This window comes from Neomonachus schauinslandi, chromosome 3 (genome assembly GCF_002201575.2).
Source record: "Neomonachus schauinslandi chromosome 3, ASM220157v2, whole genome shotgun sequence".
NCBI lineage: Eukaryota > Metazoa > Chordata > Mammalia > Carnivora > Phocidae > Neomonachus > Neomonachus schauinslandi.
In genome coordinates this window covers 149,737,226-149,761,538 of record NC_058405.1, presented here as the reverse complement: position 1 = coordinate 149,761,538, position 24,313 = coordinate 149,737,226, and the positions used below count along the sequence as shown (strand labels likewise).

Below are 24,313 nucleotides of genomic sequence, written 5' to 3'. Positions count from 1 at the left end.
GGTATGTGGGTATTTATTTGTTACTCTTTATAATTTTTCACATCTGCACTTTTTCCAAGTAGATTTTAAGAAAAGTTTGAAGTTGTAAATACCTGGTGTCTTACATGTAATAGGTACTTGACATTTATCATTTTGATTTTAATAAAGTTAAAGAATTTGGGCTAAGTAAATTGATATGTCATCTTTCTATAGCTTGTGCATCCATATATTTTCCAACAAGTATTTGTCAAGTATGCACTATTTGCAAGGAAAACACTGCCGCAGTTGACATGGAGGATAAAAAGTTGAGTAAAACGAAATTCTTACTTAAGAGCAAAAATAAGAACAATACAGGGCATAAGATAAGTGACTTTAGAGAGGTACAGATTGGGGTGGGTCGGAGTAGGTGGAGCTTCCACCAGAGGATGAGATCAGAGAGAAGTGACATTCAATCTGTGCCTTGAATGAAGTAAATGTTGGGATGCTTGGGTGGCTCAGTTGGTTAAGCGTCTGACTTTGGCTCTCATCATGATCCCAGGGTCCTGGGATCGAGCCCCACATTGGGATCCTTGCTCAGCTGGAAGCCTGCTTCTCCCTCTGCCAGCCGCTCTATTTTTATTTTTTTTTCCTTGTAATCTATATAGTCAACTTACTCTGTGGTGACCACCTATTGCCACACATTACAATGACCATAAAATTGATTCCTGATGAAATAGCTGGACAATTTGAGTATGGAGCTTTGACTGACTGGGAAGACAGAGACAGATACTCACCTGTACTTTTTGAGATTTATCAGGGGAGTCTGGCTAAAGCTTGTTATCAGAGAAGAATAATGAAGCCCTGAAAGAAAATTATCTTTAGAAATGGGCAGACCTAAGTTGGTGTTCTGACTTAAACTAAGGGCCTAGGCACTATTGGAGGAAGCCTAGCACACAGCTAAGTTGGAATCTCCTTGGGACACAGCCATCCTGGCCCAATGTATGAGTATGTGAAGGACTCTTAAGAGAGCTGTAACTGCAGAGCCCCAGATCAGACCCCACCAACGTCTGCACAATGGCCATGACCATCATGGGCATTCCCATACCATGGACTGTGCACTGGTGAAAGGGTCTAGACCAATTCCTTCTCAACCCTGCACTGGAAATATGACTCAGCCTTATTCACCTTTGGACTAAGCCCCTGGAGCCTTTAGACAATTTGGGGAGAATCTATGTTAGACTTCCTGCTGATAGAGCAAGGAAGGATCTAAAAAATTTAAAATATAAAAGTTATAACTATGGCAATAAAATGGTTTTGTGGATTAAGTGACACCATATTAGTCTATTATCTAAATATTCTGCAATAAATATGTGTTAATTTGTAATCAGATGAAAGTTACTTTTATAAGCCTTTCTGAATACCATATTAACAAAAACAGCATATGATCTGTGATGCATAATTAATATAAAAGTAGTAAAATATTAATATAAAGATTTAATTTTTTAACGTCAGTTGACATTATAACTGATCTCTGACAGTATCTAAGTAAGGCTTGTTTCCTTGACAATAAGGACTTTGCTATACTGTCAACATAGATAACCTGGTCAAAAATCCAACATGATCCTATCACACTTGGGGGGGTACTATATGACCCATTCCACACAACCAGTAGAAGGAAGTTAAATTGTGTGTAATCTATTTCATTGGGTTAGATATGTAAGCATCTTGAAAGACATTGTTTCTTCTTCATCTAGAACCCTGCAACATTCATCCAAAATCTTCAAAAGAATTTAAGTTAGTCATACCTTCAAAATGTTTGAGATTTTTGTAGCTAACGCTTATGCTTGGCTTCTTGAAATACTAAACAAATAGCATCTGCATAGTATTATTATTTCCTTTTCAACGCTGAGGTTTTCACTGAGAGTGATGTTACAGAAGACTGAATTCTTTCACCAGCGTACGTCAGGGGAATACAGTACACTCTACTTACCCAACTTCTCCGTTAGATTGAAAGCTCCTAGGAGGCAGGGGCTCTGTCTCGATGGCTTTCAAACCTTCAGCATTTGGCCTGATATAGAATATGTAGCTGCTGCCCAATAGATATTTGGTGAATGACTGTTTTTTGAGGAGGGGATAGTTAGGAGTGTCAGGCACAGCTAGGAGTGATACTCTGCACCCCTCTGGCCAAAAACACAGCTTGTAGTACTTGGATATGTGGTATGATTACTTCTGGGATCTTCATTGTAGTTCAGATTCTAGAGAGTTCAGATAATTGAACTTGAAAAAAGGATTATGATTGTGCTTTGTTGTCAAAACACTCATGAAGTCAATGTTTTAGGAGACTTTTTGTTGCATGTAAGAGAGGTGAACTTCAGGCCAAATGTTGGAGGCAGCCCAGTATCCTGAGGGACTAGACCCAAGAGCCAGGAAACCTGTAGGAAGCCAGGAAGCATGCTCTCTCTCTTGTTCTCCTCTCTGCTTCTCTCTCTGTAAATTTATTTTTATTTCCCTCTCTCTTTCTGCAGATGTTTTCACTGCCTTAGAGCACATGGCCCCAAACACTGCTAATCCACAGCTCCCCAGTGCACAGACAGCTGAGCATTTCTGTCTCAATTCCAGACTCCAGTGAGAGTGACTCTGATCTGCCCAGCTCAGGCCACGGGGACACTCTTCACCCAGTATTTTGTGTGATAGCAGGGCTGGGGGGAAAGGCATTACAAAACTGATTTTATATTTTCTTAGGAAACATGTATACTGCATATACTATTAGCCCAAACCATGTTATACTGGTGGGCTCTATACTTTGAGGAATCTCTGACACTTCCTTCCTTGAAGGGGAAAGAGCCATAGCAGACAGGCCTTCCCCATCAACCCCGTCTCTCTGGGCACCCAGAACCTTCTCAGGAGACTGACCGCAAGATACTGCAGCAGGGTCTGCTGTCCCGGTACCTCTTCTGCAAGCCCTTTTGGATGGTGAAATGTGAAGAATCTGAAATGGAGTCAATAATCAGCAGGCGTTCAGTGGTGTAAAAGGAACCGGCCCAAAGTCCCTGAGCTCTGACACGCAGTGAGGCTGTGATTTCCATGACACCCAGCACCACCAGGCAGCATGACAGCTGCAGGGACAAGAGCGAGGCTGGCAGGGGAGCGGCGCGTGGGGCTGCAGGCAGCTTGGCCCCACGGAGGAGGAAAAGCACTGCGGGGTAGGGGTGGGGGGGCGGGCGCGGGAGCCCTCCTCCCTGCAGTCTGTTTCCCTCCACTTACTAAGTTGGCACACAGATCGAAAAATGTACGTCTAAATCTATTTCTGGCTTCTAAATGTGTGAAGGAAACACATAACTTTATTCTTTTATTTTTGTCAAGTTAGAGACAGATGCCCCTAAAGCGTATGCATTCTATAAGAAGTTCCTCTTCTTCAGTGGCGCATCTTTGGAAGCCAAAAATCAAAGACAAACAGGACATCTCCTCTAAGTTTTCTGGACAAATACCGGCAATCAAAAGAAGAGAGTCACTGCTGGTAACTAATGGCAATGAGGGAAATAAAACCAGGAAAGATTGTTGAAAAAAGTCTTTTTTAAAGAACTTTTAAAGGAAAAACAATGAAGCGTTGATGTAATATAAATATGTTGTTATTTGTTAAATACCAAAAATACTGCAAGTATAAATCAACTTTTCAAATTAAAGAGAAACACGTGAACACTTACAGAAATGCCCTCGCCAGAGGTGTTTGGAAATCTTCAAAGCTTAATAATATCCTTTTGTTGAAGGATAATCAGTCAGTAAATTAGGAATGAAAACCATCTGGAAAAATAAAAACACATTGTCAATACAAGAGATAAATTCCTGGGAAAGGTTGTTATGATGACTTTAATTTCAACTGTAGTGCCTCACAGTCAAAGAAAATCTTCTAAAACAGAATACTGTAGACATTTGCTTATTCAAAAAATATTTTTGAACACATACTGTGTACCAAGAACTGTGCTAAGCATGGGGAATATACTGGTAAATAAGATGGATACTGTCCCGACATGCAGGTCCCTGCCCAAGCTTTGAGATGACCAGGGAAAATATAATCAGCAAATCAAATAGCTGCATGGAACCCTAAGAGATTAGTTTGTCCAAATGAGGAAATTGAGGCCCAAAATGTTAAGTAGAACTGTCTGTGCTCTTGACTTCTCAATTTTTGCCATCCAAAAAAACCATTTTTGTTTCATAGAGCCTTCTAACTTTCCCAGATTGTGTGACATATAACAAATGTAGATATTAATCCATGTCAAAATACTCTTTATAGATTTTGAATATTCCTGTGGTTTTCTGGAAATAAAACAGGAAACCTAACAAACAAAAACCCCGAGGTCCAATTTTCAAAATCCAATCCAGTTTTTTTTTTTTTTTTTTAGGAAGTGTTAGCCATGTGATTCTTATTAACATCCCAAACAGTCATATCATGTGATAGTGGCCATCTGTTTAGGATGTGGCTGACACACTTGTAATATCCAGAATAACGGGGACTCAGAAATATCACTGGTTAGAAAGGTTATCAGTCCAGGGAGATGCCACTTGGGTCAGATGTAGGTGAGGTATTATGAGATGGACCGTCTGGATTTCACACCTCCCTGGGCTCTAGCCCTTATGCGATGGCTACGGACCCTTTGGTTGTCTGACCTGCTCTTGTACTGCGCTTGTTAGCACAACGCTTGCCACCCCCAAGGATGTTGTGACAATTGCTGAAGTAAATGCTATAAAGCATTCTGAACAATTCAAGGGAAGGGTGCTGCATAACTACGCAAAATCATTATACACCCACAGGTACAGCTCTTTTTTAAAAAAATATATCCTTAATATGGTAATATAAAAGGGCATTCCTCAGGGTACATTTGAATGTGTGTTTCATTACATTTGTTATTCATTCTAACTTTTAAATTGATTATTATTTTCAGATATTAACCTGGCACTAAAAGGGACCTATCATTAATTTAATAATTTTATGTCACCATGTTTGAAAAAGAGAAGTGTTTGGGTCTCTAGAGGCCCCCTGTCAATCTGTGACTAAAATGAATTTGGTCATAATTACCTACCTGAATCTGGATCCCTTTTCCATGGATTTAGATATGTTGGAAACACATGTTTGAGAATCCATTTGGCCGGATGACTTGGATTGAAGCCTCAAAATTAAAAAGAAGAGAAGAGAGAAAGAGAAGGAAACACAACTAAACACAAGCTAATAAATGCAAATACCTAATAGCATTGAAGTTGTCAGAGATGATGGTGACCTAAATAAACCATCACAGATTAGTTTCTGTACAGCTCATTTTCTTTTCTTCCTTCCTTCCTTCCTTCCTTCCTTCCTTCCTTCCTTCCTTCCACAGGTTTATTGAAATATAATTCACATGCCAAAAAATTTACCCTTTCAAAGTGTGCAATTCAGTGTTCTTAGTATATTCACCAAGTTGCACAATGATCACAGATTCCACATTTTCAACACCCCAAAAAGAAACCCTGGATCCATTAACAGTCACTCCCCATTCCTCCTCCCCCCAAGTCCTGGCAAACTACCAATCTACTTTCTGTCTCTCTCGAGTTGCCATAGACTCTCTATGTCCCTATGGATTCTGGACATTTTATATAAAAGGAATCGTTCAATATGTGGCCTTTCGTGTCTGCCTTCTTGCCCTCGGAATAATGCTTTCAAGTTTCATCCATTGTTATTCCTTTTTATGGCCAAATATTTCATTGTATGGATATACTGCATTTTGTTTACCCATTCATCAGTTGATGGACATTTGGGTTGTTTCCCCTTTTTAGCTATCATGAATAATGCTGGTATGGATATTAGTATACAAGTTTTTGTGTGGACTTATGTTTTCAATTCTCTTGGATGTATACCTAAAACTAGAATTACTAGGTCAATGGTACTCTGTTTAACTTTTTGAGGAACTGAAACTGTCCTCCAAAGTGACTGTCATTATACATTCCCACCAAAAAAGAATTAGGGTTCAAATTTCTCCATATCCTTACCAACACTTATTATTGTCGAAATTTTTGATGACAGCCATCCTGGTAGGTGTGAAGTAGTATCTCGCTGTGGTTTCGATTTGCATTTCCCTAATGGCTAATAATGATGAGCACTTTTTCCATCTGATTGTTGGTCATTTGTGTATCTTCTTTGATGAAATATCTGTTCAAGCCTGTTGCCTATTTTTAATTGGGTTATTTCTCTTTTTATTGTTGAATTTTAAGAATTCTTTATATATTCTGGTACAAGTCCCTTATCAGATGTTTGATTTACAAGTATTTTGTCCAATTCTATGGGTTGTCTTTCTATTTTCTTAAAGTTCAGCTCAGAAGTTTTTAATTTTGATGCTGTCCGATTATCTTCTCTTGTTGATGCTTGTGTTTTGGTGTCTTGAAACTTAATTCAAGATCAAAAAATTTTATTCCTATGTTTTCTTCTAAGACTTTTGTAATTTTAACTTTTACATTTAGGTCTTTGATCCATTTTGAGGTAATTATTCTATACAATTCAGGGTCAGCATCCAGTTTCATTCTTTTGCATGTAGATACCTAGTGGTCCCCTTGAATTGTCTTGGCTGGCTTTCTTGTAAAAATCAACTGGCCATAAATGTGAGGGTTTATTTTTGGACCCAATTATATTCCATTGATCTGTATGTTTATGTTTATGCCACTATTACACTTGTTTACTGAGGCTTTGCAGTAAATTTTGAAACAGAGAAGTGTGAGACAATTTCTGCAAAAAGAGCCAGCTGGAATTCTGGTATGTACTATATCAAATCTGCTGACCAATTTGGGGAGTATCACCGTTTTAACAATAATCAAGTCTTCCAATCTATGGACCTGGAGTGTATTCCCATTTATTTAGATCTTCTTTACTTACTTTCAATGTTGTTTTAGAGGTTTCTGTGTACAAATGTTATACATATTTTGCTAAATTTGTTTCTATTTTATTCTTTTTGATGCTACTTTAAATGTAATTGTTTTCTTAGTTTCACTTTCACATTATTAATTGCTAGTATATTGAAATATATTGATATTTGTATATTGATCTTGTGTCCTACAACCTTTAACATTGTTTATTAGTTATAATATTTTTTAGTGGATTCCTTAGGATTTTCTATATACATGATCATGTCATCCACAAATAGAGATAGTTTTACTTTTCTGTTACCAATATGATGCTTTCTGGTTTTGTTTTGTTTTTTCCTTGCCTAAGTGCTCTGTCTAGGTCCTCCAGTACAGTGTTGAATGGGAGTGGCAAGAGTGGATATTCTTATCTTTGTGCTAATCTAAGGGGGAAAGCATCCAGTCTTTCACCATCATGTAGGATATTAGCTCTGAGTTTTTTGTAGATGACCTTTATCAGGTTCAGAAAGTTCCCTGTATAGCTCTCTTTAGGTTCCATTGATGGGCAGGGCTGAATTGCTAACACTAATGAGATCTAGAAGTTCTTTTGGGACTTCTTGTCCTTTTCAGTATTGTAGTAAGATGTGGAAACAATGCCTACTAGAGATAGGTTATATATTTTTTTCTGGAAAAGGCTGAATATTGCAAAAGGAAATTTTGTGTATCTCTCTTTTTCCGTCCTCCAACCATTCTTTCTTGTCTCCCACCACAAGAGAGCAAACAAATGGTTGTGGTAGGTAAATATAATAGCTTCTTTCCATACTATCCTTATGTTGTAAGGATACGGTACATTTGTGCACAAATTTCAATAGCACATATGCCATGGATGTTATATAAAATAAGCTGTAGGAAGTCAGTAAAGGTGTCAACTTCCGAAAACCTTCTCAAAAAACTTCTGAGAAGAAAAGACATTATCAAATCCAGCTAAGAGTTTAGTTCTTAGGGGATCTGGCAAATTAAGAATTGCTCTGCATCCTGGAAAAAGAAGTGCCAGATGCCAAGTGGTACCCTTAAGAAGGTGAGGCCCAAGAGCCAAAGCAGGACTGGCCACCCAGGCAAAAACAGTCTCAGCCAGGGAAGACAGGGAAGGACAGAATGAATTGAATGACTTTGGTTCTATTTTCCTAACTTCTGTTCTCTGTTTCCCAACTTCCTATTGCCTGTTAGCTTGCATTTTCCCCAGTGGCCATTATTTATCTCTCACTCTCAACTTTTAGTACTTGTTCGTAGTTCTGTGTAATGCCTAGGGACCAATATGTTGTGCCCTTGGCTGCCTCCTGAACCTCTCCCTTAGATGGCAGAATAGAAACACCACCTGTCTTATGTTTCTGGAACTGACCCTGCACACACCCCAGGTTTAACTCTGCTCAGCCTTGCATTATTTGTGTATGACAATTACAATCTGAAAAGTAAATCATAACATTAAAAATTTTTTTAAAGTCTACTTCATGTGCTTTCAGAGCCAAGCAACAAATGGGTTGCTATTAGTCTCAATGACAAGACCAATTCTGCTCTTTAAATTGAGAACCAGCTTTGCTACCTCTGAGAGAAGAGAGATTATTCTTTGCTTATTTTCATTCCACCAACTCCCAACATTTTAGGCAAGAATTGTGGGGATAGGGGCACCTGGGTGGTCAGTCATTAAGCGTCTGCCTTCGGCTCAGGTCATGGTCCCAGGGTCCTGGGATCGAGCCCCACATCGGGCTCCCTGCTCAGCGGGAAGCCTGCTTCTCCCTCTCCCACTCCCCCTGCTTGTGTTCCCTCTCTTGCTGTCTTTCTCTCTCTGCCAAATAAATGAAATCTTGAAGAAAAACAAATTGTGGGGATAATAAGAATTTGAAAAGAACAAAGAACAAAGAATCTTCCTCTGTTTTCAGATAACACTATAACCCAATCATAGAGGAAGTTAGAAGTTAGTAATTGGGAAGTGTCTCTTTTTGTCAAAGATGAGATCATTATTCCTATCTAAGAACTTCTGCTTGGTGGAAGGGAGGAAAGGAGTGATGGTGGAAGAAGGAATTAGGATACCCCAAAACTCACAGTGGTACTATACCTTTTATGGGTCTCAGTGGGAGAGTTTGGGTGTTTCTCATGAGGTGCCATTGATGCCTAAGAGGTATATTTGTAGTGTGCTCCATTCTGGCCTGGGGAGTCCAAGAACTGCTAGAAACTGACGATAAGAACTAAGGAACTGCCTGGAACACCTGGCAAAGAGTGAAGAATGGATAGACAAAAGGAGATAAGACTGGATTTGTAATTTGAGCCACACTAAGCAAACAGTGGGGACAAAGCAGCAGAAAGGCAGGATGATTTTGCTAAAGCCTTGATGAGTTCTCACACTGATAATGTTGTGAGCAGAGTGGAGAACATGCTCAGGTCTCCGGTTTTCTGACCTAGTTCTAGGATCCTGAGCCTATAACCTAGCTCTATGATGAGACAGCATATCCTGGGAAGCTTCTCATGTGGCCTCCCTAAGAATCCCAGGAGAGGGATTTTCCATTTAGCTACTTGATAATAAAATTTAAATTCTGATTTTCAGGCAATTTAAAGAAAGGACAATAGCTAATGTCATAGTAAAGCCTGAAAAACGGAAACAATTAAGGAAATGATCATGAAACTCTAAAAACCATTTCCAAGATTGAATCATAAAAATGTAGGCTCAAAACTTAATAGCAATAATCATGGTGATGAGGATAAAACTGTAATGCAGCTAAAGAAATCATTCAATTCCCACGTGGCTGTCCTAAGAGAAATGAGGCTCTAGTACAAGGGAAATATGACAACTTGTTTTTAAAGGATGTATAATCATGTTATTTTCTGGAGAATTTGCATTTTGGGGTTTTTTCAGAGTAAATTTCCCCAGAGAAATGTTATGTTCTCTTAGTCTGAGGATGTAGACTGGAGTACAAATAGGGTCAGAGCAAGTATTAGAAATGACACTCAGAAATTAAATAGGAATCAAGTGGAAATTCTATGCAGGTGAAAACGTTTTCAATCAGTGTATATTCCTTCTCTCTCTGATAGGGGTAATTTAGTTTTGGGTGAGAGTGGGGGTGGGATGTGGTAGGGTGGGTGTGGGAGGAAATTCTGGTATCCTTAGAGCCATACAACTAGAAAAGGAAAAGAATATAAAATCTACATTTTGTTTCTCCATCTGGATTGCCCTAAACCCTTTCCAAATAGATAATACTTACTCAGGAATACTTAGTAAAAAAGATTACTGAACCTCCAAATGGAGCCTGACTTCAGATGACATAAAGGCCTTGGGTAGTGTGGATTTCAATGAAAACTGAAGTGGAGTGGCTTACCTCGGGGCTAGGAATCGAAATGTTCATAAACCTAATTATTCAAATATTCTAAGCATTTGTTTTTTGAAAAAGTCACAAAACATAGTTGCAGTACACCGATAAGGTTACTGAGGAGAAATTTTTATGAGAAGCAAGTCTCAGCATTTAGGATTAGGAACTCAGCACATGGGTTTTGTATCTGTGAGAGCTAACGGGCTGCAGGAGGGATCCAGAAGTACTGTTTCCTGCAGTCCAAAGAGGATGCACTGCCCTCTGATGTTTTGGGCTTGTGAGCAAATCTCCATACAGTGTGAACCACAATTTATGAAGCCCCATATTTGTAGTTAAGAGTTTACTCTTCTAATCAAATACAACTTGAGATAGGATTTTAACACATGAGTTTTAACACATTTTATTATATACTGAATTATTGTACTGCATAACAATTAGACATAAATATTAACTTTGTATTTTTTTTCTTCCCATTTTGCCATTTTTTCAGCATCTAAAACCAAGGTCAATGTTTATTGTGTCCCTAACGTCACATGTTATTTAACTATCATCCTTTTTCTTCTTAATTTTCTCATCATGTACTTGCTTATTTGATTCAGTATCCACCCCCTCAGTACCTGAGCTCCCATCCTGGGATTCTCTGTGCCTAAGTATTTTATCCCAGCGTTTCTCTGCTATTCCCTCATCCCATCCACCCATACTCCAGGATTTAAGCAACCACTTTCTGCTTCCATTTCTGCTCAGTATGTCTTGAGTAATGAAAGGCTTGAGGTGGCAAGAACTCTGGGCCATGACATTCAACTGCAGTCTTCAGCAGAAGTGCAGGTGGGGAAGAGAGAGACCAGGGATTGAAAAATGAAGAGTGAAGAAGGGAAGGGAAAGGGTGGGCCTAGCAAGAATAGGCTGGGGGTTCCTGGTGACCTTAGATGCCTCCCTAAATTATAGTAAAGTGCAAGTGGGCCAGGAGCATCAAAGCAAGCAAGAGGATACCTCTTTGGGACTGTAGTGGGTAGTGATATGTCATCCAGATCCCCTTTACAGGAGGAGACCAAAGCAGGCAAGAGGAGACCTCTTTGGGAATGTATTGCATGATAGATCACTCAGATCCCCTTCTAATAATAAAGGCCTCTTTCCCCAGATGCTGGGAGTGCTCATGGCCAGTAGTCCTCAGCTGTCAGCCTTCTTTGGAATTGCCTGGGCTCAAGAGAACTACCTCACTCTCGGTTATAGCCCCTTCTAGTAGTACCCCATATCCAGTGACTGGTCAAATATAAAGGCTATCCCCATCACACGAATGAAGGACATCTCTGAAGGTCCTCCTCAGCTTCGGAATTCACTGTGGTGATCAGCTGAGGCTTTCCTTGAGATGTCGTCACAGCCCAATTTCTCCCTCTGCCCATGCTCCTTTCCCTTCCCTTCCACAAGTGGTGATGCCAAGAGCACTGCCTAGTGTACTCTATATACCAGCCTCCATCTCAGTCTTCTCTGTGGGGAGCCCAACCTGCAGGACTTGGTGCAAGCATCTGTAAAGCACAGGGGTTATGACACTAAAAGTACAAGCAACAAAAGAAAAAAATAGATACATTGAACTTCATCAGAATTAGAGATTTTGTTCATGAAAGGATACTATCAACAGAGTGAAAAGGCAACCAATGAAATGGGAGAAAGTATTTGCAAATCATATGTCTGATAAAAGATTGATAGCTATAATATATAAAGAACTTCTACAAAAAACAAACAACCCAGTTAAAAAATGGGAAAATACTTTGACATTTTTCCAAAGACGATATTACAGATGGCTTATAAGCACATAAAAAATGTTCAACATTACTGATCATTAGGGAAATGCAAATCAAAACCACAATGAGATATTACTTCACACCCATTGGGATGGCTATTATAAAAAAAAAAACCCACAAAATAAACAGAAAATATTGGTAAAGAATTGGAGGAATTGGAACCCTTGTGCATTGCTGGTGGGAATGTAATATGGTGCAGCCACTGTGGAAACAGAATGGAAGTTCCTCAAAGAAATTAAAATAGAATTACCATATGATCTGGCAATTCCACTTCTGGGTATTTACCCCAAAAAATTTGAAAACGGGGACTCAAACAGATATTTGTACACCCATGTTCATAGGAGAATTATTTATGATAGCCAGAAGGTAGAAACAACCTAAGTTTCTGTCGATGGATGAATGGATCAAAATGTGGTATATACATGCAATGGATTATTATTCAACCTTAAAAAGAAAGGAAATTTTGACACCTTCTACCACATGGGTGAACCTAGAGGACATCATGTTAAATGAAATAAACCAGTCACAGAAGGACGGGTACTATATGGTGGCACTTACATGAGGTACCTAGTATAGTCAAATTTATAGAGACAGAAAGTAGAATGGCGGCTTCCAGAGGCTGTGGGAGGGAGGAATGGGGAACCAGTGTTTAGTGGGCACAGAGTTTCGTTTTGGGATAACAAAAAAGTTCTGGAAATGGATAGTGATGGTTGCACAACAATGTGAGTGTACTTAGTGGTACTGAACTATACACTTGAAAATGGTTAAAATGATCAACTTTATGTGTATTTTACCACAATAAAAAATTAAATAATTAAAAAAATACAGCCCCTTAACCCCTCCCACCCCATTCTAAAGGTCAATGATTATTATATTGTTACCTTCACAGCCGAATTTGGATTGGTGTGATTTTGAGGACTAGATTATATAGCAGTTCTCAAATTCAGCTGCGTATTAGAACCATTTGGGGAACTTTAAAAAAACAAATGATGCTTCAGTTCCACCCATAGTGATTTCTATGTAATTGTCTAGGGACCTAGGCTTCAGTACTTTTAAAAGCTCCCAGTGACTGCAGTATGCAAACATAGCTGAGATTTCCTGGGATAGAAGAACCCCAACCCACACCTTTCCCACCTACTTGCTATTGCCCCTGAGGATTTGGCCGCCTGCTTATCTTTTCTAGCCTCATCTTTCCAGCTCCCCTACCCCCTCCTACACACACCCAAGCTACAGCTAACCAAATGACTTGTCATTTGTCCTCTCCTGTCAAATCTTGTCTGGCTTCTGTCCCTTTGTTCATGTTTCCTCTGACAAGATTGCCCTCCTCTGACTGATTTCAGCCCTAGTGGAACCCTTCTTTGGGAAACTTGCCCTCAGCACCCCTCACTAGGCTGTGCCACACACCTTCCTCTGAACACTGGAAAGGTTCGTGTGTAAGTCCCCGTACTGCTGACCTTATCACAAAGGTGGGAAATTCCACTTCCCAGTTTCCCAGTGCTGGGATCTGCTCTTCTTTCCTGTGTTCCCAGATCAGAAGCAAGGCACCGGGGAAGTTTCAGTAGATCACTAGCTGAACAGATAGGTTTCTTTAATAAGAGATAATACGTTCCACAATTAAATAGTATTTTTTTAAAGTAAATGCATTGGGAAGAATTAGCATATTGGTATAAATAAGGCAGTCTTCTTTTAACATTAATTGGGCCATTATTATGTGCTTAGGATCATGCTAATGTTTTACTTAGAGTTGTGTGTGGTTTTTTGTTTTTTTTTTTTTGAACCTCCATGGCAACTCTAGGAGGCAGATATTTTCATATCTATGTTATAAATGAGGCAACAATTTCAAATAGGTTAAGAACTTGCCCAGGATCCCAGCTAGTGTGCGGTAGAGCTGGGACTTTCAGTTGTGATACAAGTGATGATTCTAGATCCTTCCTAATTTGGGGAAAGGGACAGAGCAAAGTATAAAAGGTCACTGAGGATCTTAAAGGAGAGGGGCTGTTACTGGTAGGAAAAAGGAACTGAAAAAGAGGTCACCGACATAAAAGACAAACTTTGAAATCTCACCTATTTTGCTCAGGCCTCAGCTTAATTGTAGGGAGGTATTTAAATCACTATGAGACCCTTGTTCCTTGGATACACTCCAATTAAATTCAGCCCAACCGTATTTATTGAGGATCTACCGTGTACCAGAAACAGTGCAAGATGCCTTGAGTTCCAACCACAGGCAATAGGAGATCTTTGCCAATATAGATTTCTCTCTGGTGGGGGTGACATGTCCTCTATCAATAGACATTCCAGGTACAGTGGTATGTGTTCTTATAATCAAGGTATGTATCGACAGCAGCGGAAATGCAGAGGGAACAAGTTTTCCAGAGAAATCAAGGAGGATTTTATGGCAGAATACGTGTACTTGTATTTGTATGTGAGAGAAAGAATCAATAGGACTTGGTGACCACTTTTTTTAAAAAAAGAGAATGACAGAAAGGGGAAAGTCGGGGGTCCCGGGTTTCTAGAGCCAATACCTAACCTGAGTTAAAGACGTAGAACAATAGGAACAGTTTTGCATTCAGTTTTGATCATATGGTACTGTGAAGTACCCAACAGACATTCGGGTAGAGGTAGAAGTAATATAGGAGGCATGAGGATGTGATCCAAGATCTCAGGTTAGAGGCAACAGAATGAAAGTGTCCTTTTTTTTTTTTTAAGATTTTATTTATTCATTCGAGACACAGAGATACAGAGAGAGAGCATGAGCAGTGGGAGAGGCAGAGGGAGAGGGAGAAGCAGGCTCCCCGCTGAGCCAGGATCCCGACGTGGGGCTCGATCCCAGGACCCTGGGATCATGACCTGAGCCAAAGGCAGATGCTTAACCATCTGAGCCACCTAGGCCCCCGAAAGTGTCCATATTTTAACAGATGAATGCCAGACTGCCAGTCAGCATTAAAACCCATCTGGGAATAGACACGGGCTTTACTGCTGAAGAGACCCAGTCTTCCTGACTTGGCCACTTAATGCTTTGACCTTGGGGATGTCACATGGCCTCTCTGAATGGCACAGTGGAAATGGGAAATGATGTTAGCCTGTCTTGCAGGGCTGTACTCAGATTAGCAGTAATGTCTGCAAACTCCTTTCAGTGCACTGAGTTGGCACCTGGTAGTTTCTGTTAAAGCTCATGGATGGAAAGTGTTGAGTTAAAGCTGGGGGCGGGGACTGGCCTGTGTTCAGAAGAAAGAAAGAGAGATTGTTTGCCTGAGTGGCTGGGGTAAGGCAAAGTGGACTTGCCATCCATAGAGAAATGGATCTTCAAGATCTATAGCCCTGTTCAGGTCCCAGAAGGAGGTGTTTGGAGTAGAAGAAAGCATGACCATCTTTTATATTTGACCCCTTCTAGTCACCCTCAATGGATTCAAATCACTGTACCGCTAGGGGAGCTCTTCAGGGTGACCCTGTCTGTGCCTCTTTCCCAGCCACTCCCCAAGAAGGAAGTGGAAAGAAAGGAGGCCCCTATAGATGAACAGAAGAACCATCCCCATCTACCTATTCATACCTGGATTTCCTTTCGGAGTGTGTAACACATTCTTTCATTTTATCATAAAGAAAAGAGAAATGAAAAAAAAGGGAAGCTCGAAAAAGGTGAATAGTGGGGATATAGGAAAAATACTTCAGATTTTGCCTACTGGGCTTTCATTATTTGACAGACATTAGCTGCAAGTAAGATTTTTGTGTAAGCAGCTACCAGGAGCGGCAACTGTGCGTTTAGAAACTTGCAAAGCTGTTGTTGTTCTAACATTGTCAAATTTGTTCTAAAGGAACTTTGCTGAGAATTTACAGAACTGTCCTAGCATTCTGTCTTCCTAAATGCCCAGGATCCCCAGCTAACAAAGTTCAGCGCAACTGGACACACACTGATGCACTGTGTGATCTGTCAGAGACCACACCAGGGAGGGCGTGAGTGAAAGGTAGTCTCTATCCCTGTGGAGCTTCTGGTGGGAGAGGAGTGGGGGGGCGGGGGCTGCCATGGGGATGGAAGCAGAAGATGAGAGCGGGAAGGCAGATAAACAATGGCCATGTAAACAAATCCATTTCTTAATTCCCTGACATGACCGGGGCCTTGACCCATTTGTAACCATTATGTAATTGCCGAAATAAGTCCAGTTAAATTATTCAAAAATCTCCAAATGCCAATTCCATTTAATTTTAAATAACAAGCATCCCTGAGAGAGGTGATTTTTGTAACGATGACTAAGGGAAAATATTTTTCTAGCAGGGCTTCTGTACAGGAAAAAATCCATTGCTTCCATCCCCACATCTCACACCCCACATTCCACACCGGTTGGTGTAAAAATATTTGTATTTAAATAATTTTAAATGTCATGCATTTATAATTAAAAGCAATTCTGTGTTCAGAGGAACAGAAATTACTGACTTTAAATCAATGAGAAAAAATAAATTTTCCTCAAAGAAATATCTCATGAGATTCAAGTAGTTTAAACCAAGCTAATGTGATATAAGCCCATCAGTTGCATGTGGTATCTGGTGTGACCACTGGAATATCTGCCCACCTCCAGCTGCAGGAGCCTATAGGACATTCCAGCAAGAGCCCTTCATTTCTCCCAAAGGGTCTCTCCTTTCTCCCTTCTGCTTCCCACCTTTAAGTACTCACCTTTAAGTACCTTTAAGGACTGGATATGCACAAAATGTTCTCTTTCCTTTCAAAATGACACTCACTTATCTCTTCCTCCTGGTTGCTGAGATCCCTCTAACTGAACAGCTCCTGATGTCTGCTCAACATCCCTTCTATAACACAACCACCCCTACCCCTGTTCTCAGCCCCCACCAAGGAATTGCATTCCCTTAGCCACAGTGATTATTCACCAGAGCATGGACTGGAAGATGGGTCACTTCAAGCCTTCACTGAGGAAGCCAGGGAGGGGTGGATTTCTGATGATTTGGGAGCACTCTCTGGATTCCACACTGCTTGTGGTGGTTAACTTTATGTGTCACCTTGGCTAGGCTATGGTGCCCAGTGGTTTGGTCAAACACTAATCTAGATGTTTATGTAAGGGTATTCTTTTGATGAGATTAACATTTAAATCAGAGTTTGGGTAAAGCAGGTACCCTCCATAATGTGGGCAGCCTCATGGAATCATATGAAGACCTTAAGAGCAAAGACAGGTCTCCCAAGAAGGAAATCTCAGGATTGCAATATAGAGACACTGCCTGAGTTTCCAGCCTGCTGCCCTGCAGAATTCAGACTCAAGACTGCAATGTCAACTCGTACCTAAATTTCTAGCCTGCCAGTCTGCCCTACACATTGTACCACAATTCTGTGGGCAAATTCCTTAAATAAATCTCTCTTGTCTCTTTTCTGTCTCTATTTCTATCTGGGTTTGTTTGTTTTTTTTTTTTGCCTCCCCTTCTCCCTCTGTCCCCTACCTTCTCTCCTTCCTTCTGTCTCTCCCATGGATTTTGTTTCCCTGGAGAACCTTGACTAATACACTACCTAAGTCATACTTGCACCCTTGAATTGCTCAGGGTTTTATTTGTGTGTTGGTTTAAGCCAGCTTGAGTTCTGTTTCTATCACCTGTGACTAAGAGTCTTGAGCATTCCTGGGTGTAAGTGGACAGAATCCCATATAGGTTAATAAATGAAAGATTCTTGAAGAATTCTGCCTAATATTATTAATTACTAAATAACAAGACTACTTAAGGGCCAGAATTGTATCTGATGCTTTATTCTACAGCATTGCTTAGAATTCTTGGCACACAGGTTAGTAAATGTTGGTTGAGTTGAATTGTAGAAGGAGGTTGGTCTAGAGGGTTCAGCTCCTGGAATTACCCTAGTAGCTGTAGATACAGATCCTCTGACATTTAGGAAACCCAAGAGTGATTAAGTAATGTAACATGTAGATTCAGCATTTACTATATTCATGGAATTGCTTAGAAATGGTTGCAGTGTGTTTTTATTTATGTCCTTACATGTGTATGTCTATTATCGATACACACAGGTTTCCTTCTAGGTATTTGGATTAGACCATGCTTAGCTTCTTAGCTTCATCAAACCAGCACTTCTTCAGGGAGATTCTAGTCAAGATCAGGACAATTCCATCATTGCTACATTATTATATTAGTTTGCTTTGCCTATTTTAACAAATTACCACAGACTGAGTGGCTTAAACAACAGGAATCTATTGTTTCATAGTTCTGGAAACTGGAAGTCTGAGATCAAGATGTTGGTAGGACTTTAACCCCTCTGAAGGCACTAAGAATCATTCCAGGCTTCTCTTCTAGCTTCTGGTAGTCCCTTGGCTCATGGCAGCATAACTCCAATCTTCACATGGATTCTTATATGCTTCTGTATCCAAATTTCCCCTTTTTATAAGGACCTTCTTCATGTTGTATTACCCACCTACAGCAGAATGACCTCATCTTAACTATAATTATGTCTGCAATGACCGTATTTCCAAATAAGGTCATATGCTGAGATACTGGGAGTTAGGACTTCAGCATATATGGATGTTGGGGGGGGTGGGGCACACAATTCAACCCATAACAGTTGTTTGTACTCCCTCAGCTCATTCCTGAGCAGCCTTCACAGGAGGACTCCAGAGCTGTGAGTGGCAGGAGGGCAGGAGAGCTGGCTGCATTGCCGAGCTAGGCACACATTGCCAAGGTCCTAGCCACTTGGTTCCATGACTGCCGCCATACATTCCTACACCAAGCAAGGGGTTCTATTCCAGCAGCACCAGTATTGCCCTGAAACGAATGCTAAGAATATTCCCCAGGCACCCTCCACTAGCGAGTCTCTTTTCCTTCTCCAGTATCTTCTGGTTGCTTCTCCCTCTTTGAAAAGAATAATCAAGGAACAAGAATTAGAAACCACATATAGAAAAAAGAGGAAGAGCAAGAGAGAATGTTTTTAAAATAACACTTTTTGTTAAAGATGGCAATGTATTGTTTTCTGTGACATCTAGAGCTGAGGTTAGAAACCTTTGAAAAGTAATTTTCTAAAGTTCTAGGTCCTCTGTACCATTCTGTTTGGCTAGAGGCGTAGAGGTGTAAAGATGGAGCTCAGCCGTGGGAGAGGGTGGAGGCCATTGTGCTGCTGCAAACTCTCCATGTCAGTACAGGCAGGCGCCATGGATCTGACTGTTGCCAAAGACCGTTCTCCCAAGTGACTGGGGGAAAGAGACTGGGATTAGGGAGGCAGGGAACCGGCAAGGAGGTCAGGGAGTTTGAGGGAACAACTTTCCAAGGGACACTGGAAGTAAGTCCATGAGCCATCTTTGTCATGCTTGCTATATAGGTCACAGACACCTGCTCTTGGATAGCTTCCAGTGTAGTCCCTGATGCATAAAGAGCTGTGAACACCTGGCTTACATCGGTTGGATAATTTTACATAACTCCCACACAGCCAGGTAAATCAACACCAAATTAGAGACCCAGCACCTAACATAAAAGATACAGAATCTAAAAGCAAGTAAGAATTAAAGTCCTTAGGGGTGCCTGGGTGGCTCAGTCGTTGAGCGTCTGCCTTCGGCTCAGGTCATGATCCCGGGGTCCTGGGATCGAGCCCTGCCATCGGGCTCCCTGCTCGGCGGGAAGCCCGCTTCTCCCTCTCCCGCTCCCCCCACTTGTGTTCCCTCTCTTGCTGTGTCTCTCTCTGTCAAATAAATAAAATCTTTAAAAAAAAAAAAAAAGAATTAAAGTCCTTAAATTCAGTAGTGATATTTATGCTGATCCTATTTACTGATACTTAACACATTATAATAAATCAGTAGCAAATATGGAAAACTATGGTGGACAGTATATAGGCCAGAAAGTATGTATTTTTCTGAGAACTCATCTGAAATTACAGACGTTTCAAGAATTTAACCTGTGATCTTCTGGGCCTGCCATCCATCCAGATGAAAATAAAAGTTTAGTCTGAGAGTGTCTGTTTGTCCACTTGATGCCAAATAGTAAAGTGATAAGCAGAATGCTTACCAACTATTTTAATCTTACAATATTATATGTTTGGCTTTTCATTTTTATTTTTATTTTTTTTAAAGAAGTTTTTTTTTTTTAAAGATTTTATTTATTTATTTAATTGACAGAGACAGAGACACACACACAGAGAGAGAGAGAGAGAGAGAGAGAGAGAGAGAACACCAGCAGGGGGAGTTGGAGAGGGAGAAGCAGGCTTCCTGCCGAGCAGGGAGCCCGATGTGGGGCTCGATCCCAGGACCCTGGGACCACGACCTGAGCAGAAGGCAGACGCTTAACCAACTGAGCCGCCCAGGTGCCCCATGTTTGGCTTTTTAAAAACCTCGCCTACCTTTTGTAGATTCCCTGTCTTCTATTCCTTGATTTTAGTCTCGCATTTATAGATGGAGAAAACATTAACTTTTGTGGTAATCTTCACTGACATCAAAATGATAGAGAAAAGATTCATTACAGCACAATTTTAAAAGAAATACATCTGATTTTACTGCAAAAATAAAATCTGCTAAGAATTGGCATAAATCCTTGCTCACAGTCAGTGTTCCATAAATGATGTTGAAATAAATTGTAGAAGGAAAGTCCTGGAGTGCCACCACCAAAAAACAAACGCACACACAAAAAAACCCCTCACCGTTTGTACTGTTTTCCTCTTCTTTGGGAGTAAAATACAAGTCAAGATAAGTTGTAAACACAAGGGCGCCTGGGGTGGCTCAGTCCGTTGAGCGTCCAACTCTTGATTTGGGCTCGGGTCATGATCTCAGGGTTGTGATCTCAGGGTGTAAGATCGAGCCCTGCGTCAGGCTCTGCTCTCAGCAGGGAGTCTGCTTGAGATTCTCTCTCTCTCTGCCCTTCCTCACCCCACCCAATTTGTCTGCTCTCTCTCTCAAATAAATAAATAAATCTTAAAAAAAAAAAAAAGATGTAAACACTGAATAAGGGCATATCCTTAAACTTCGAATTAAGGTATATTAATTCCTAGTCACTCTTCAGATATGAGGTTCGGTCATAAAGTTACCTGGTAAGCTCAGTGTTGTATGCAAACTACATACTTTGCTACCAGCAAAATAATTTAAGCCTGTGTGGTAACATGCTAAAATGGATCTAGGTAACTATGCCTCAGTTACATTCAGATTACAAATAATTGCTCTCCTAGCAAGTAGACAATGTGGGTTCTTTGAGAATTGTGGTAAAAAAAAAAATAAGTTATTCTGCTAACATGTATTTTCAGCAGTATATCAAAGTAGTTTGCCAAAGTTTTGGGGAAAAAGGCAAAACAGCACATGATGCTATTCCAAGTGGACGGCCAGCAATGCCACAAGTTAGGAAAACCACGAATGACTCAATAGCATTCTTCAAGGCAAATGCTTGACTCCATTAAGACGTTCTGTAGAAAAGCAGTTATAAGTTACAGTTTAAAATGATATTTCTAATATTTGGCTTGCTTGGAATGAAATCAGCTTCCTAAAAACACTTGTAAGCATCTTTGAGTAATTTCCATAAATAGAAATAACCTTGAGAATAAATCTCTGCATCCTAGAGAAAAGCCTCATGTTCCTCACTCTCTGTCCCCTTTCCCCTCACTAAATCTCCCCATCTCAGCCGCAGGCAGTGATTTTTAGCCAAGGGAGATTTTGTCCCCCAGGAGACATTTGGCAACATTTGACAACATTTGGGGCTATCATGGGAAGCTGGGGGTGTAGGTAAGAGGAGAGGAGAAATGGTACCAGCTTCTGGTAGGTAAGGCCAGGGATGCTGCTAAACATCTTACAATACACAGGACAACCCCAGAATAAAGAATTCACTGACCCAAAATATCAATAGTTCAGAGATTGAGAAACCCTGGCCTGGAGACACAAATGGGGCGGCTATGTGTGTGTATGTGCACGGTATTGGCACACAAACAGAACACATCCATACTTGAACTCTAAGAGCCCTTTGAAACCCACATAAACTGTTGCCCTAACAGATCAGCAGTTCTAGTAAAGAAATTCTACTTTCAAACTAGATGTGAGGCAGGCTCAGAAAGGATTTTTTTATTCTTTGCTCCACCCCAACTCCTCAAGTAAAATTTCTAAAGGAAGCATTGTGATAAACAATTAGAGGGATTGTTGATTTTATTCTTAGGTTTTAGAATTGTGGCTGAGCCTTAGCCTGCGATTCTTGACTATTGTATGGGTCACCTCTGTGCGGTCTTTCCTTCTGTCATGAAAGGTTTTAACTGTATTTGAACAGTGACTAACAATGGGCATTCTTTATATTATTCATTTCGGTTAGGTGTCGGTTTTTCCTTCTCGTCTTCCAAGCCCTTGTCCAAGACAGCAGGACATTTTCAGGTAGCGTATTTCCTTTCTCAAGAGTCATTCTGTGGGTAGTAATGAATTCTTTAGTATTCACAAGATTTCGAGGACTTCAGCATAATTTAATTTTCACATACCACCAATCACTTATGGCAAGTACCTTTTCTCTCTTGAACACCATACTGCACACTACTGTTTCCTCATCTGGTCCCCTGTCTCATTGGCCACAGGTCTGAAGTGACTGTGTTCTTCACCACAGTCTTCTTGAGGCAAGTCACCAACCACCCCCTTTTGTGAACAGTGACCACCCATAGTAAACCCACTTGAGGAGGGTTTTGGCTCAACTAAAACTTCCACCAGCATCAGAGGCTTTCAGATACAACTGGTAGCTTCTAGAAGTGTCAGTCATGTTGGTAGAGATCTCACAAGAAATTTAAGCAAGTAAAGCACCATTTAGCAAAACTACCTACCAACACCCTTCAAACAAACAAACAAACAGGCAAGAGAAACAATAGCAATAACCCATATAATTAATCTGTGCGAAATAACACAATGAACATACTCACAGTAACGATCATAAAATGCTGGGCTGGATGGGACTCTCGGTACTGCTTAGGGGAGCTGCATCCTCTGCTAGTGCCAGCTTCTTGCCTCTTTCTCCTCTTCTGTTTTATTTTGGTGATAAAGGAATAAAGGCTCAAGGAGGGGAAGTGACTTGGCCAAACTCATACTGGTTGCTGGGCTAAGTCAGATCTGGAAACACAACACGCACCTTCTTCCATATATGTAAAAGGCCGGAAGCACAAAAGACTGTGATGTTATATGCATGTGTTTCCAATTTTTTTCTACTATTTTCCTTCCCCCACTCTTATCTTTTCACCCAAATTTCCCATCTTCTTACACAGACTATTTTGGAAATTAGAAAACATATTTTTAATGCAAATATGCCTTTTTAAAAAAAGTTGTAGACACCCACAACATTTTTTATGCTTAGTGACTTGATGCCAACTATATATACTTATAGGTGGATGGGTATCTCCGAATCTATAAATGTCATTTGTATATTCATATACTTTCATATACCAGATTTCCAAATCTAGTTGTTTTCCCTCACCTCCCAGAAAGACAGCATCCCTGACATTTTGGTAGCATAGCCATAGCTATACAGTTCTATCATGGGAGCTTGCATTATATACTTGTTCGTGACGAAAGTAAAAATAAATCTTGATAGTTTTTTTCCGGTGATACTTCCCATCTTTTGATAGGAAAGATGAAAAGAAAAGCAATCAATGCTCTTCTTTGGAAAGGAAGAAGAGTTAGATCTAAATAAAAATAAGCAGCATCTCAGGCTTGACAAACTTTTCTAGAGAATTCTTCCCCCCCCCCCCCCCACTCTGCAAAGAGCCCCTAGCATGGAGCATGGGTCTGCCAGCTAATAGATGTGTCCATGCAAAACTTATTCTGTGCTTTCTCTAGTCACCACCTGAAACGTAACTAAAGCACTCCATCTAATTTACCTTAATGTTCATCCTCGTCCTTCAGGCAGTATTTTGAGACCTTTTGTAGTTCATAAATGTTATGATTGGCTGTCCAGGGTATTCTGTGACATGTGACTCCCTCAAACCTTGTTACGACCTGGGCACATTACCCATCTAATGTAAAAAAAACAAATAAATAAAAGAAGCATTATTTCTTGTGAGTATACTTGGCAAGTTTTCTATTTAAACTGCATGTAAGCAGAGACAAAACAAAACAAAACAAAAAACCTAGACTCAAATGCAAAGAACAAATTGGTGATTGTCAGAGGGGAGGTAGGTGGGAGGATGGGCGAAACAGATGAAGGGGATTGACAGTACACTTACCTTGATGAGCACTGAGAAATGTGTAGAATTGTTGAATCGTTGTATCATACATCTGAAACTAATATAACACTGTTAACTATACTTAAATTAAAAAATTAAAATAAATACATCTCATAGCTAAAAATAAACAAACTGCATATAGGCAACCATTGGAGATATTGTGAGTTGGGTTCCAGATCACCTCAATAAAGAAA

General features: G+C 40.3%; 1 non-coding gene across 1 annotated transcript; it reads left to right on the top strand.

Moving 5' to 3' along the window:
* Nucleotides 1–23,811: 23,811 nt before the first annotated feature.
* On the top strand, nucleotides 23,812–23,915 carry LOC123324510. The gene has a single exon (XR_006539872.1). It is a non-coding gene; the product is annotated as a small nucleolar RNA U13 (small nucleolar RNA).
* Nucleotides 23,916–24,313: the final 398 nt, after the last annotated feature.